The sequence below is a fragment of the Ascaphus truei genome, chromosome 2 (assembly GCF_040206685.1).
Source record: "Ascaphus truei isolate aAscTru1 chromosome 2, aAscTru1.hap1, whole genome shotgun sequence".
Lineage (NCBI taxonomy): Eukaryota > Metazoa > Chordata > Amphibia > Anura > Ascaphidae > Ascaphus > Ascaphus truei.
The window spans coordinates 105,534,846-105,547,345 of NC_134484.1; the positions used below are offsets into that span (position 1 = coordinate 105,534,846).

The 12,500-nt window shown below is 49.3% G+C and overlaps 1 protein-coding gene across 2 annotated transcripts in view; it reads right to left on the minus strand.

The window, feature by feature from the left end:
* Window positions 1–12,500, minus strand: part of NKAIN3 (sodium/potassium transporting ATPase interacting 3) — an 808,578-nt gene that overhangs the window by 223,376 nt on the left and 572,702 nt on the right. The window lies entirely within an intron of this gene.

Below are 12,500 nucleotides of genomic sequence, written 5' to 3' on the forward strand. Positions count from 1 at the left end.
GCTGAGCTTTTGGTCACACTACTCCCACTCTTTGGAACAACTCTTTTGGCCTTGTACAGTTCGAGAGGCCCCATTTCTGGAAATCTATTAAAACAGGCTCAGACCTACAGTACCTGTTTACCCCGGCATTTAATTAATCAACAGCAACCTGTCAAGCATTCTATAGCTACAGTACCGTCCCATCCTGCATTATATCTTTCCCTGTGTTTTGTCTTGTTCATAACCTTAAATGTTTTCCTCTTTTCCCTTTTTGTAACTGTGAAGTGCTTTGAGTCACATTCAGAGAAAAGAGCTATATAATTAAAGGTATTTATTTTTTATATTTTTATATATATATATATATATATATATATATATATATATAAATTCTGCATTTTAGAATGGCCTTGTCAAAGTCCGGATCTAAACCCCATCGAAATGGGGGTACCTGAAGCGAGCTGTCCATGCAAGCGAGCCCTCAAATGTCACTGAGTTAAAGCAGTTCTGAAAGGAGGAATAGTCCAAAATTCCTCAAACCGATGTGAGAAACTGACCACCAGTTATGGTACAGGAAACGCTTGGTTGAAGTCATTGCTGCTCAAGGGGGTGCCATCAGGTATTGAATCTATAGGTTCACATACTTTTTCACACATGGATATTGCATGTTGAATCATTTGCGGATAAATAAATGTTGAAAAAGTATCATGTTTTTGTGTAATTTGTTTCATCAGGTTATCTTTATCTATTATTAGGACAAATATTAAGATCCAATAAGATTATAGGTTTGAAATAAGTGAAAATCCAAGGGAAACTCCGTCGGTGAACCAGACAACCAAGAAAGAAAGCACAGGTGTGCACCAAGGTAAGGATATGATATTATATAATATAAACAACAACACTGTAGAAACTTACATATAAATAAAAGTTAGTTCATGTCCAGGTCGAGCGATATCCTCATCGTGTCGGATCCACCATTGATCAGGTAGGGGGGCGATATTTAGTTCCACTCATGTAGCAGTCAGTAGGCCCTGGCTTGTATTTAAGGTTGAATTGATAATTCGACAGTGCCGCTAACAAACGGTGGCCTGTAGCATCCAGCTTAGCAGAAGTGTTGATATATGTCAGAGGATTGTTATCAGTCCTAACCTCAAATTGAACGCCATACAAGTAGTCATGCAACTTATCCACTATAGCCCACTTGAGGGCTAGAAACTAGCCTTCCACAAATCTTCGGTAATACCCGCAAAATCCCAGAAATTACCATAATTCTTGGATGTTATTGGGCCGCGGCCTGTTCACCACTGCTTCTATTTTCCCAGGGACGGTAGGTATTCCTTCGGCCGACACAATATGACTCACATAAGTCACTGACGTGCAGCAGAACCGACACTTATCTATTGACAGCTTAAGCCCTTCGTTACTGAGTCGATCCAGCACTTTCAATAATCATTCCTCATGTTCCTCCAGAGTCTTCCCGAACACTATGATATCGTCCAGGTACACTAGGCATTCCCGAGGATTCATATCCCCAATGGTCTTTTCCATCAGATGCTGAAAGGTGGCTGGAGCGCCACATATCCCTTGAGGCATACGCGTGAACTGATAAAATCCCAAGGGGCAAATGAAAGCCCTCTTCTCTTGATCTTCAGAGTCCATGGGCACCTGATAGTATCCTGACCTCAGGTCCAGCACACTAAACCACTTATTCCCGGAGAGGGCGTTCAGGAGGTCTTCAATTTGCGGAAGGGTGTACTGATCAGGTACAGTACGGTTGTTCAAGGTTCTATAGTTCACACATAGTCGTACCGTCCCGTTCTTCTTGCGCACTACAACGATGGGCGATGCATAAGGACTACGTGATCCTCGAACAAGACTGGCCTCCTCCATGTCGGTTAGCAGGTTCCTCACATCGTCCACATCCCTCGGAGCGATGCGACGAGATCGTTCTCGGAATGGCGTTGTATCGTTAAGTCGGATGGTATGCTGGGCACTGCGGCTGCACCCGACATCCATATCACCGATGGAAAATACTCCACGTCGGTTTTCCAGCTTGGCCTGTAACCTTTTTTTCCAATCCCCCGTCAAGGGTGAATCTCCGAAATCAAATGCCAATTTAGGAGCCACAGTGGAGATGGTAGCGGCTGGCAGCCTATCTTCTGTCTTCCCTTCTGGAATAACAGGATATTTTCGGCTCAGCGGCTGCCCGCGATCAATGGGCATGGGATCGGGAGAAAGGTTCCTTACATAGACCTGTACTCTATTTGGAATTCTAAACGGCCACTCTCGCACGGAGGCCAACAACTTGTATCCACACTGCTGGTCATCATCGGCAATACTCTCCAATGAGAATAGTCGATCCTCCTTGCGTCTTTCTGGGTAGCAACAAGCTGCTGTCATCATCCTCCCTCCACCTGGGGGAATCTTATTAATCCATGCTCCATGTTGTACAAAACCCCATGCTCTTCTTCGGCAGCTATCCTACAGCATGCCTCTTGTAACGCAGGGTATGCTGCTAGAGCCATCAACGGTAGTTCACCCGCCTCCTGCACGTACATACGGATCACGGCTTGTACTATGTCAGTATTGGTCCCCATGATTATAGGGGCACTAGGATGGTCTTGGGGTTCAGGGCACACTAACGCTTCCACTTCCATGGGATGATGCTTGCCGGTATTCAACTGTGGAATATCCAAATGTACTCTCACCACTCCATCGATAGGGTAGTCTTCATGGCTCAGCCCTCTTAATCTCATGGAGTCTGCGGACAATAGGGGCAACCGGTGAAGGTGCTGATCATAGAAGGGTTGATATACAATGGTTACTTGAGAACTAGTATCCAGTAGAGCAGACGCATAGATACCCTCAATAACGACCTGGATGATAGCCGGCGGCTTGATGCGGCTGCTCATCTGAGGTGGGGCCGCACTTCATTAGCCTCCAGGACCGTACCCTCGTTGGACACAATGGCGGTTTCCGTGGTCCGGGGGGTGCACAGCATGGATTTTGCAGGCCTGGACGCCATCTTCTGTTTTATAGGACAGTAGGAAAAGATATGCCCCATCTTGCCACAGCCGTAGCACTGGATATTACTAATTATGGAATTGTTCCTGAAAGCTGGGGAAGATCTTCCCAAAGTGGAGCCTCCACGGTCAACCTCTGGTTCATCAGGCTCCTCCCTTTCTTTACTCCCTTCCCCAGCTAGCCTCTCCTTTCTTTGCTTCCTTAGGGGAAACCCCCATTTTCTTGGCTGTGTTCAAATCCCAACCCAACAGCACGGTCTCATGAGCCTGTGTGAGGATTCAGGGATCGCGGCGTCCGCGCCCTGGTTCCTCTGCTCCTGCATTTACCCCCGCTGCCGTGACGCGCGTCCCTCGCCAGCGTCACTCACCTCCGGCGGTTCTGGGGGTTCCCCGCCGTCCTCGGCATCCTCGGGTCCCTGCATCCTCTCACGCGGCCGCCATGTTGCCCGGGCGCGCGCCTGAACAGCGCGCGCGCCTGAACAGCACGCGCGCCGGGTGAAGATAATTTATTCACTGCTCTTGCAGTGAAACCCCGCCTCCAGCACAGTAATAGGATCTCCTGTCAAAACAAGAGTCCTCACCTGCCTGCCAATCAAGGGGACCTATCCAGGATGGCTCCACGCAGTCCTCCAGGCCTGCCCTCACCTCTGATTGGTCAGCCACACTTTATAATGCCGGTCATTCCTATCACTCATTGCTCGACATAGTTTCCACTAGGATTACTACTCTGGCGTTTTCTCTCTCATTCTCTCAGGTTACGACTTGGCTTGGCGGACGTCTCTCTCTGGCTCTCGACCCCTGCTTGGACAACGACCTTCCGGAATTCTCCAATCCCTGACCTTGGCTAACGGCAACGACGACGGCATTTCTACACCGGTACCGGCAAGTATTGCTAGCTAAACATCACCTGGCCTGGCAACGCCAAATCCCCACACTCCGGACACGCTCCCTTTGCTGCGGGTGCGTGCCTCTATATGTTCCTCACCTCAGTGAAAGGAACGGGTCTGGTCTGCGGGCAGCATCGGCGTAACATTATGTCGAGCCCACAAGACGCAGACCAGACTGATGTGGATTCTATGATGACGGCCATGTACCAACAAATCCAGGCCTAACGGATAAAGTGGCTCTCCTCTCCCAACAGGTACAGGACCGTTCTCTACAGGCACCTCCTGCGGCTGCACCTCCGGCGCAGCCTGACTTATCTTCCAAGTAAGTAGTGTTTATTGGTGCTTCACCATAGATAGCTCATAAATGATATATATATCATATTGGATCCAAGTCCAAGGACATGTAGAATAATCCATCCATAACATCCCAGGGTGAAAAACCAGAGGCCTGGTGGTGCCCACGCGGGTACCCCAAAATAGGTCTCCTATAATGGTATATACCACCCTGGGGGAAATATATCAGTCAGTCCAGCACTGGGAGGTAATAGTATGAGGGGCATAAGCCCTTTACCTTCCTTGGTGGTGTCCTTGAAGGGTGGTTCCGATCCAGCGTGCAATCCTCTCAGGGTACATACAAGCAGCAAGGGTGTAGAGGAGCACAGCAACGTTTCCTGGCAGCATACCAGCTAGTGGACCGCCAAAATCAGGGTAACTCCAGACAGGGAATGGTATTAAAAGGATACTTTAATGGTCAGTATATAGACAGCAATGGTAGGGACGCACCCTACCATTGCTGTCTATATACTGACCATTAAAGTATCCTTTTAATACCATTCCCTGTCTGGAGTTACCCTGATTTTGGCGGTCCACTAGCTGGTATGCTGCCAGGAAACGTTGCTGTGCTCCTCTACACCCTTGCTGTTTGACTTATCTTCCACTTCATTCTCAGTTCCGAAGATTCCGGCTCCAGGCCCTACACAGGGGATCCCCACGCCTGTCGTGGCTTTCTCAACCAGTGTGAGATCCAGTTCGAGATGGCTCCGCAGCTGTATGCTACTGGCCGGAAAAAGGTAGCCTACGTATATAGTTTGCTCACAGGTAATGCACTGGCATGGGCCTCTCCGATCTGGGAATTATGCCCTGATATTACCCGCGATTACGTGGCCTTCAGACGGGACTTTCGACAGGTCTTTGATACCCCCGCACGTCAAGAGACTGCTTCTGATTCCCTGCTAGAGCTTACACAGGGACGTCGGCCTGTGGGCCAATACGCCTTGGAATTCAGAACCATAGCAGCTGAGACTCATTGGGGTCAGGAGGCCTTAGTCGCCGTCTTCTGGAAAGGCCTATCAGATTCCCTGAAGGATGAACTTGCTTCTCAACCCAGGCCAGAACTACTGGAGGACCTCATCTCCCTGGCCATTCGTATGGATCAGCGTCTTCAGGTACGCCGCGCTCAGCGTCAGCATCCCCGGTCTACGCCTTTCCGTGCTTCCTTTTCCAGGTTCTCTACTACCCCGAGACCCGTCTTCTCCCCGCTGCCGGCGCTGGAAGCCCCAGAGCCGATGCAACTTGGAGTTCAGCAACCTCGGGCACCGTTACGACAACTTCGCTCTACTGGAGAGTCGTGCCATCATTGCGGATCTTCTGAGCAGCGCACTCGTAAAAATCCACCATCTCCGGGAAATGACTAAGCCCAGTGAGTACGAAGGGGCGCTCTCTGGGTGCTGAATCTCCTTGTCCCCCTCCCAGAAGGGAACTTCCCAAAAGATTGACTATTCCCGTCTCCCTTTCAGGCCCGACTTTCCGCACCTCCACAGCAGCATTTATCGATTCCGGCGCAGGAGGGAACTTCATAGATCAAACCTTTTCTGAACAAAATCAGATTCCGCTTTCCAGGAAGAACTCTCCCGTTGCCTTGGTCGGGATTGATAATCGGCCTCTCACCCCAGCTTATATCTCCTTAGAGACCGGACCTATCACCCTTTCTACTCATTCTCACAAAGAGACTCTGGGCTTTGACGTTATTCATGCCCCGGGAACACCTATTACGCTTGGCTTGACCTGGTTACAGAAGCATAATCCACTCATCGATTGGCTTTCTCCTAACCCTATTAACTGGAGATCAAGGTCAGAGGAATCTTCTTTGTCAACCAAGCAACCATCCTTTCTATTAGCCAACACATCCAGTCCTCTGAGGGAGTCACCTTCTCCATACGCTGAATTTTTGGACATTTTTAGCAAGACACAGTCTGAGCGTCTACCCCCTCATCGTTCCTACGATTGTCCGATTGACCTGGTACCTGGTTATACCTTGCCTAAGGACAAATCTTACCCTCTCTCGTTGCCCGAGACAGAAGCTATGGACGAATATATTCGTGAGAATCTTAAGCGGGGCTTCATACGTCATTCCAATTCTCCTGCGGGGGCCAGATTCTTCTTTGTCAAAAAGAAAGATGGTACTCTCAGACCATGTATTGATTACCGGGGTCTGAACCATATCACGGTGAAGAATCGTTATCCTCTCCCACTCATCTCCGAACTCTTTGATAGACTTCAGGGGGCCAACCTCTTTACTAAATTGGACCTTTGTGGGGCATACAACCTCATCCGCATCCGTGAGGGCGATGAATGGAAGACTGCCTTCAACACCCGTAGCGGACACTACGAATATCTAGTGATGCCCTTCGGGTTATGCAATGCACCAGCAGTTTTTCAGGACTTCATCAATGATATCTTTCGGGACGTTCTTAATCGCTTTGTCATTGTCTACCTGGATGACATCCTTATTTTTCTCAAAACTTACAGGATCATATTATCCACACGAAGTTTGTGCTTTCACGCCTCCGAGAGAACCGGTTGTTTGCTAAAATGGAGAAATGCATTTTTCATCAGTCTACCACTTCCTTTCTCGGATACATCATCTCCAATAAAGGCTTGGCCATGGACCCAGAGAAACTGAAAGCCGTCGCGGATTGGCCGCAACCCAATTCCCTTAAATCTATTCAACGGTTTTTAGGTTTTTCTAACTATTACCGGAAGTTTATCCGTAACTTTTCTACCATTGTCGCTCCTATCACGGCACTAACCAAAAAAGGTGCAGATCCTTCATCTTGGTCTCCAGAGGCAGTCACGGCATTCGAGACGCTGAAACAAACTTTTGTCTCTGCTCCCATCCTTCGACACCCAAACACGAATTTCCCATTCACCCTAGAGGTTGACGCTTCGGACTGTGGGGCTGGTGCGGTTCTGTCTCAGAAATTTTCTTCCCAGGATAAACTTCATCCTTGCGGGTTTTTCTCCAAAAAGTTTTCTTCTGCAGAGAGAAATTATGACGTGGGCAATAGGGAACTTTTGGCCGTCAAGTTGGCTCTTCAAGAATGGAGACATCTTCTGGAGGGGTCTAAAGAGCCATTCACTATTCTCACGGACCATAAAAACTTATTGTATATTGAGAATGCCCGTCGTTTAGGTCCCCGCCAAGCCCGCTGGTCGTTATTTTTCTCTAGATTTAATTTTGTTCTCTCATATATTCCCGGCACTAAGAACGTCAAAGCGGATGCTCTCTCCCGGCAATACTCTTCTGAAGAGAGATCAGAAAAGACCACCGAGTCCATCCTTCCTAAACAAAGAATCTTAGCAGCTGTAGCATTCAAGAAGCTTGAGAGGATCATCAAGTCTCAAGAGAATCTTCCGATCGGTCTGGTTGTTCCTAAAGACTCCTTGTACGTGGAACCCAAATTCATCCCTGAAATACTGGATTTGGGACATGCCGCCGTTTGGCAGGGCATCCTGGATTCAAGAAGACTTTGGACCTCATCCGTCGCACTTTCTGGTGGCCCAATATGGTAAAGACCATTCTTGAATTTACACGGTCCTGTCCGGTATGTGCGCGTAACAAGATTCCTCGTCAGAAACCTCAGGGTCTTCTCTTACCTTTACCTATTCCGGAGCGTCCCTGGTCCCACATATCGATGGATTTTATTGTGGAGTTGCCTAGGTCGAATGGCATGAATACCATTCTTGTGGTAGTGGATCGGTTTTCCAAGATTGCACACTTTATCCCTCTCAAAGGATTACCCTCCTCACCCGCCCTAGCTGATATTTTCTCCAAAGAGATTTTTCGGATCCATGGGATTCCCATATCCATCGTGTCTTCACGGGTTCACAGTTCGTCTCCAAGTTCTGGAGAAATTTCACCAAGAGACTGGGTATCTCATCTTCCTTTTCTTCTGGTTATCACCCTCAATCCAACGGACAGACCGAGAGGGTTAATCAATCCCTCGAGAAATACTTAAGGTGCTTCGTCTCGAATTCTCAGGATGACTGGGCAGAATTACTTATCTGGGCTGAGTTCGCCTTTAATTCTTCCAGGAATGAGTCTACCCACGAGATCCCCTTCTTTATCAACTATGGAATCCATCCGGCTCATCTACCTATTTCTAAAGACTCCTCTGGAGTACCAGCCGTGGACGAGCATATTGCCCTCCTACAGGATTCTTGGTCCAGAATCCAATCTGCACTACAAAAAGCGTCCTTGTCTTCCAAAACCCAGGCTGATCGTCACCGTCGTCCGGCACCTAACTACAAAACCGGAGACAAGGTTTGGCTATCATCCAAGAACATCCATCTCAAAACTCCTTCCCTCAAATTGGCTCCTAGGTTTCTGGGTCCCTTTTCCATCTTGGAGCAGGTAAATCCTTCCGACTCCAACTTCCTCAAAGCATGAGAATTCCGAATGTCTTTCACACCTCGCTTCTCAAGCCATTCATCTCCAGTAACCTCTTTCCGGACCACACTTCTAAACCAGATCCTGTGATGGTACAGGGTAACGAAGAGTACGAGATACAGGTTTTACTGGATTCCCGTCTTTCAAGAGGTAAAGTCCACTTCTTGATACACTGGAGAGGTTTTGGACCCGAAGAGAGGTCATGGGTACCACTGAAAGATATTCATGCTCCAGGACTCCTCAAACGCTTCCGAAAGAAGTTTCCATCAAAACCATGGAAGGATCGTCCTGAGGCCGATCCTGAGGGGGGGTACTGTGAGGATTCAGGGATAGCGGCGTCCGCGCCCTGGTTCCTCTGCTCCTGCATTTACCCCCGCTGCCGTGGCGCGTGTCCCTCGCCAGCGTCACTCACCTCCGGCGGTTCTGGGGTCCCCCGTCCTCGGGTCCTTGCATCCTCTCACGCGGCCGCCATGTTGCCCGGGCGCATGCCTGAACAGCGCGCGCCGGGTGAAGATAATTTATTCACTGCTCTTGCAGTGAAAACCCGCCTCCAGCACAGTAATAGGATCTCCTGTCAAAACAAGAGTCCTCACCTGCCTGCCAATCAAGGGGACCTATCCAGGATGGCTCCACGCAGTCCTCCAGGCCTGCCCTCACCTCTGATTGGTCAGCCACACTTTATAATGCCGGTCATTCCTATCACTCATTGCTCGACATAGTTTCCACTAGGATTACTACTCTGGCGTTTTCTCTCTCATTCTCTCAGGTTACGACTTGGCTTGGCGGACGTCTCTCTCTGGCTCTCGACCCCTGCTTGGACAACGACCTTCCGGAATTCTCCAATCCCTGACCTTGGCTAACGGCAATGACGACGGCATTTCTACACCGGTACCGGCAAGTATTGCTAGCTAAACATCACCTGGCCTGGCAACGCCAAATCACCACACTCCAGACACGCTCCCTTTGCTGCGGGTGCGTGCCTCTATACGTTCCTCACCTCAGTGAAAGGAACGGGTCTGGTCTGCGGGCAGCACCGGCGTAACAGCCTGTACTCGGTCCATAAGTTCATCAAAAGACAAGGCTTGACCCGGAACGAGGCATCCGCTGACTCTTATGGATACCGGATGTAACAAGAGAAGTTCCCTCAGAAGTTGAGTGGTTCGCAGCCCGTCTGCATCAGCCTTCTGCACTACTTTCCTCCTCACCAGAGTCCAAAGATCCAAATGCAGGCGGCTTTGAAAGTCAGATACCATTTCTCCTTCTTTTTGGGCCAGCGCATGGAATTTGGCCATCAAGGCGAATGCGTCCACCGGGGTTCCGTAGGCTTTGGTGAGTGCATGAAGTACCCCGTGCGTGTCTGCATCCCGGATAGTCATCTCTGTAACAATGCACCATATGGGAGGCGGGCGGTCGTAGGCATTCAATAATTCGCTGCCTCCTCACTGCGTCAGTGCAGGACCATTCAGGTAGTACCTGCTCAGCATGATCCAACCATTCCTCAAACCCTACCTCTCCCAAGGGCGTCGGTTTGTCTCCGGAGAACACCTTCAGCTTCCGGTACTGATGCGACTGGGTGGATTGGTGTATGGCCTCCGCTAGCACAGGTATGGTCAGATCGTTAGGCGTGATATTTCCTACAGAAGGGATATTTGTATCAAGTCTGGACATACTGCTCCTACTCAGGGAGGGCCGGATGGTGGAGGGGGTGAAAGATACTCCTAGGCCCATGGCTGCTGGCCACATGGGGTTCAGACTGTTCTCAGGGGTACGGAATGGAGTAAACGTTACGGCACTTGATGGGCCAGGGTACTCTCTCTGGGTTGTGGACATAGCCAGTGGTTCGGCAAAGCCCACCTGCACCAGTGAACAATGGATGCCCGGGCCTTAGGTAGGATTAATATAGAGGGTACTGCTTCTGGGCATATGTCCCGTTCAGTGGCAAATAGTACTTTACGCCAGGTTTGATCTGCATCATACTTATGGTCGATAACTCGGGCTGTGGCCAGGAACGGAAGTTTCCTCACTTGATCCCCTATGGTGCCCAAGGAGGTGGCAGCAGGGGCATTCCCAATGGCAATGGCACAAGTCAGTGGTATATGGTTTTGTTGGGCCCACTTGCGCACCTCGGTCTGTGAGGGCACAAACATGGCTTAACTGGATAGCACAATTTAATTTCTGAATGGGGCACCCCAGGTCTGAGATCTCAGCAGCACCTCCAAATGTAGCCCTCTTTCCTGCTGATATAGAGAGACTACTATTGCTGTATGTACCTGCTGGCTCAGCGAGATCTGGGCCTCCGATAACTGGGAGCCTGGGGTAACAATAGGTTCTTAGCAGCGCCTCCACTTACCCAGATCCCCAATAAGTAAGATTCCCCTAGGTAAGAATAATGATAACAAGCCTCAACGTTGTAACATTTTACTAATAAGTAATCGCAAAACCTTAGCGTACACCTATTAGGGATAAAACACTTATAGTACAGTACATGAATAGCTGATATTCAGTAAATATACACCAGTGGCCTGGCCACTCTCCTCATTGAGTAATATCACTTCCCACCACCGCGTGCACCCCACACCGTGTCCAATGTATATACTCAGTCCCTTGGTCACTCAACCCAGTGTCCCCAAAGAACCCTCCCCCAAGGCGGGATCAGCACCTGAATGTACCGGTGTTGGTGCACTTATTAAATACCTTCCGGCTACTCCCGCAGCCGGTAACAGACTTCAAAAAGGATCCGCCGATCCAGCGTAGTCTCTCACGAGTTGGAAATGTCCAGCAGCTTGAGCCCAAACCACTGTTCACACACAGCAGCTCAGGAAGAACACTGTGTCCCTGCTACTACAGTAAGGGAATAGGATGTCTCTCTCTCTAGGGCTTTCCCTGCAGCACCACAAGCTAATGGTGACTCGGTGCACTGGGCCTGAGGGTAAATCTAGCCTACGCAGGTGGGTCACTGACCCCCTGCACACACACAACCTCTCCCCTTGCTCCTCCGGTGCCCTCTGCTAGTGTGGTCTCTCCCCCACGCTTCCCTTTCCTGCCTGCCAGCAATCCCTGCACTCCTATTCGTTCCTTGGTGTCAGGTGGCTCTGCTGAGGCTCATGGGAATTGTAGTTTAACTTCAGAGCCTCCTGGTGATTGGCCAGCCATTCGCGCGCTTACACTGCGCATGCGCGAACTCTCTCCGTGCCTCCAGTCGCGCATAAGTATTGCGCAATGCCCAAACAACATGGCGGTGCCCTGTGCTATCGCACCACCGCGGAACCTCTGAACGCTCCCTCACGGCACCCCCCGTGATTGCACCCTGCAGCAGAGGTACAAAGGGGAAACCAGAACACCCCTACATTTGTATGTGTTACAAATTGAGGAAGGTACTGAAGGCACTCACAACCAAAATGGGGATGGAAAACAACCAGTAAATCCAAAGTGTATAGTATTCTGTATATCTATATGCAAACTCGATACAGTAGCATGGAGTTGTAAAATCAAAAAGAGTCGTGAAAAATGATTGGTGAAATATAATGATAGATCAAGGAAGGTGTCCTTGGGAAAAAAGGGAAATCATTGTAAAAAAGAATTCAGTTTAGATAGTAGTGTGATAGTAAATGGGGGTCTAACAGTAACCCAGATAATTTTTGTGTGTATAATCCTAGTGCAAGTGTTGCTGTTGCTTCTGGATGGGGGAGTCCTCAGATCCCAGACAGTGAAAGTGAAGGTCCTGAGGGGAACTAAGTACAATGACCCTAAAAATTATTCGACTAAGGCTGCATGAACGAGCAGACAACACTCCTCTTTTCACCCAGTTACTTAAAGAAGTAAAGGAGCAGCCAGACCGCTTAAGCATGCAGTGTACTCAGACGCTCATTATACTGGTATGTGTTA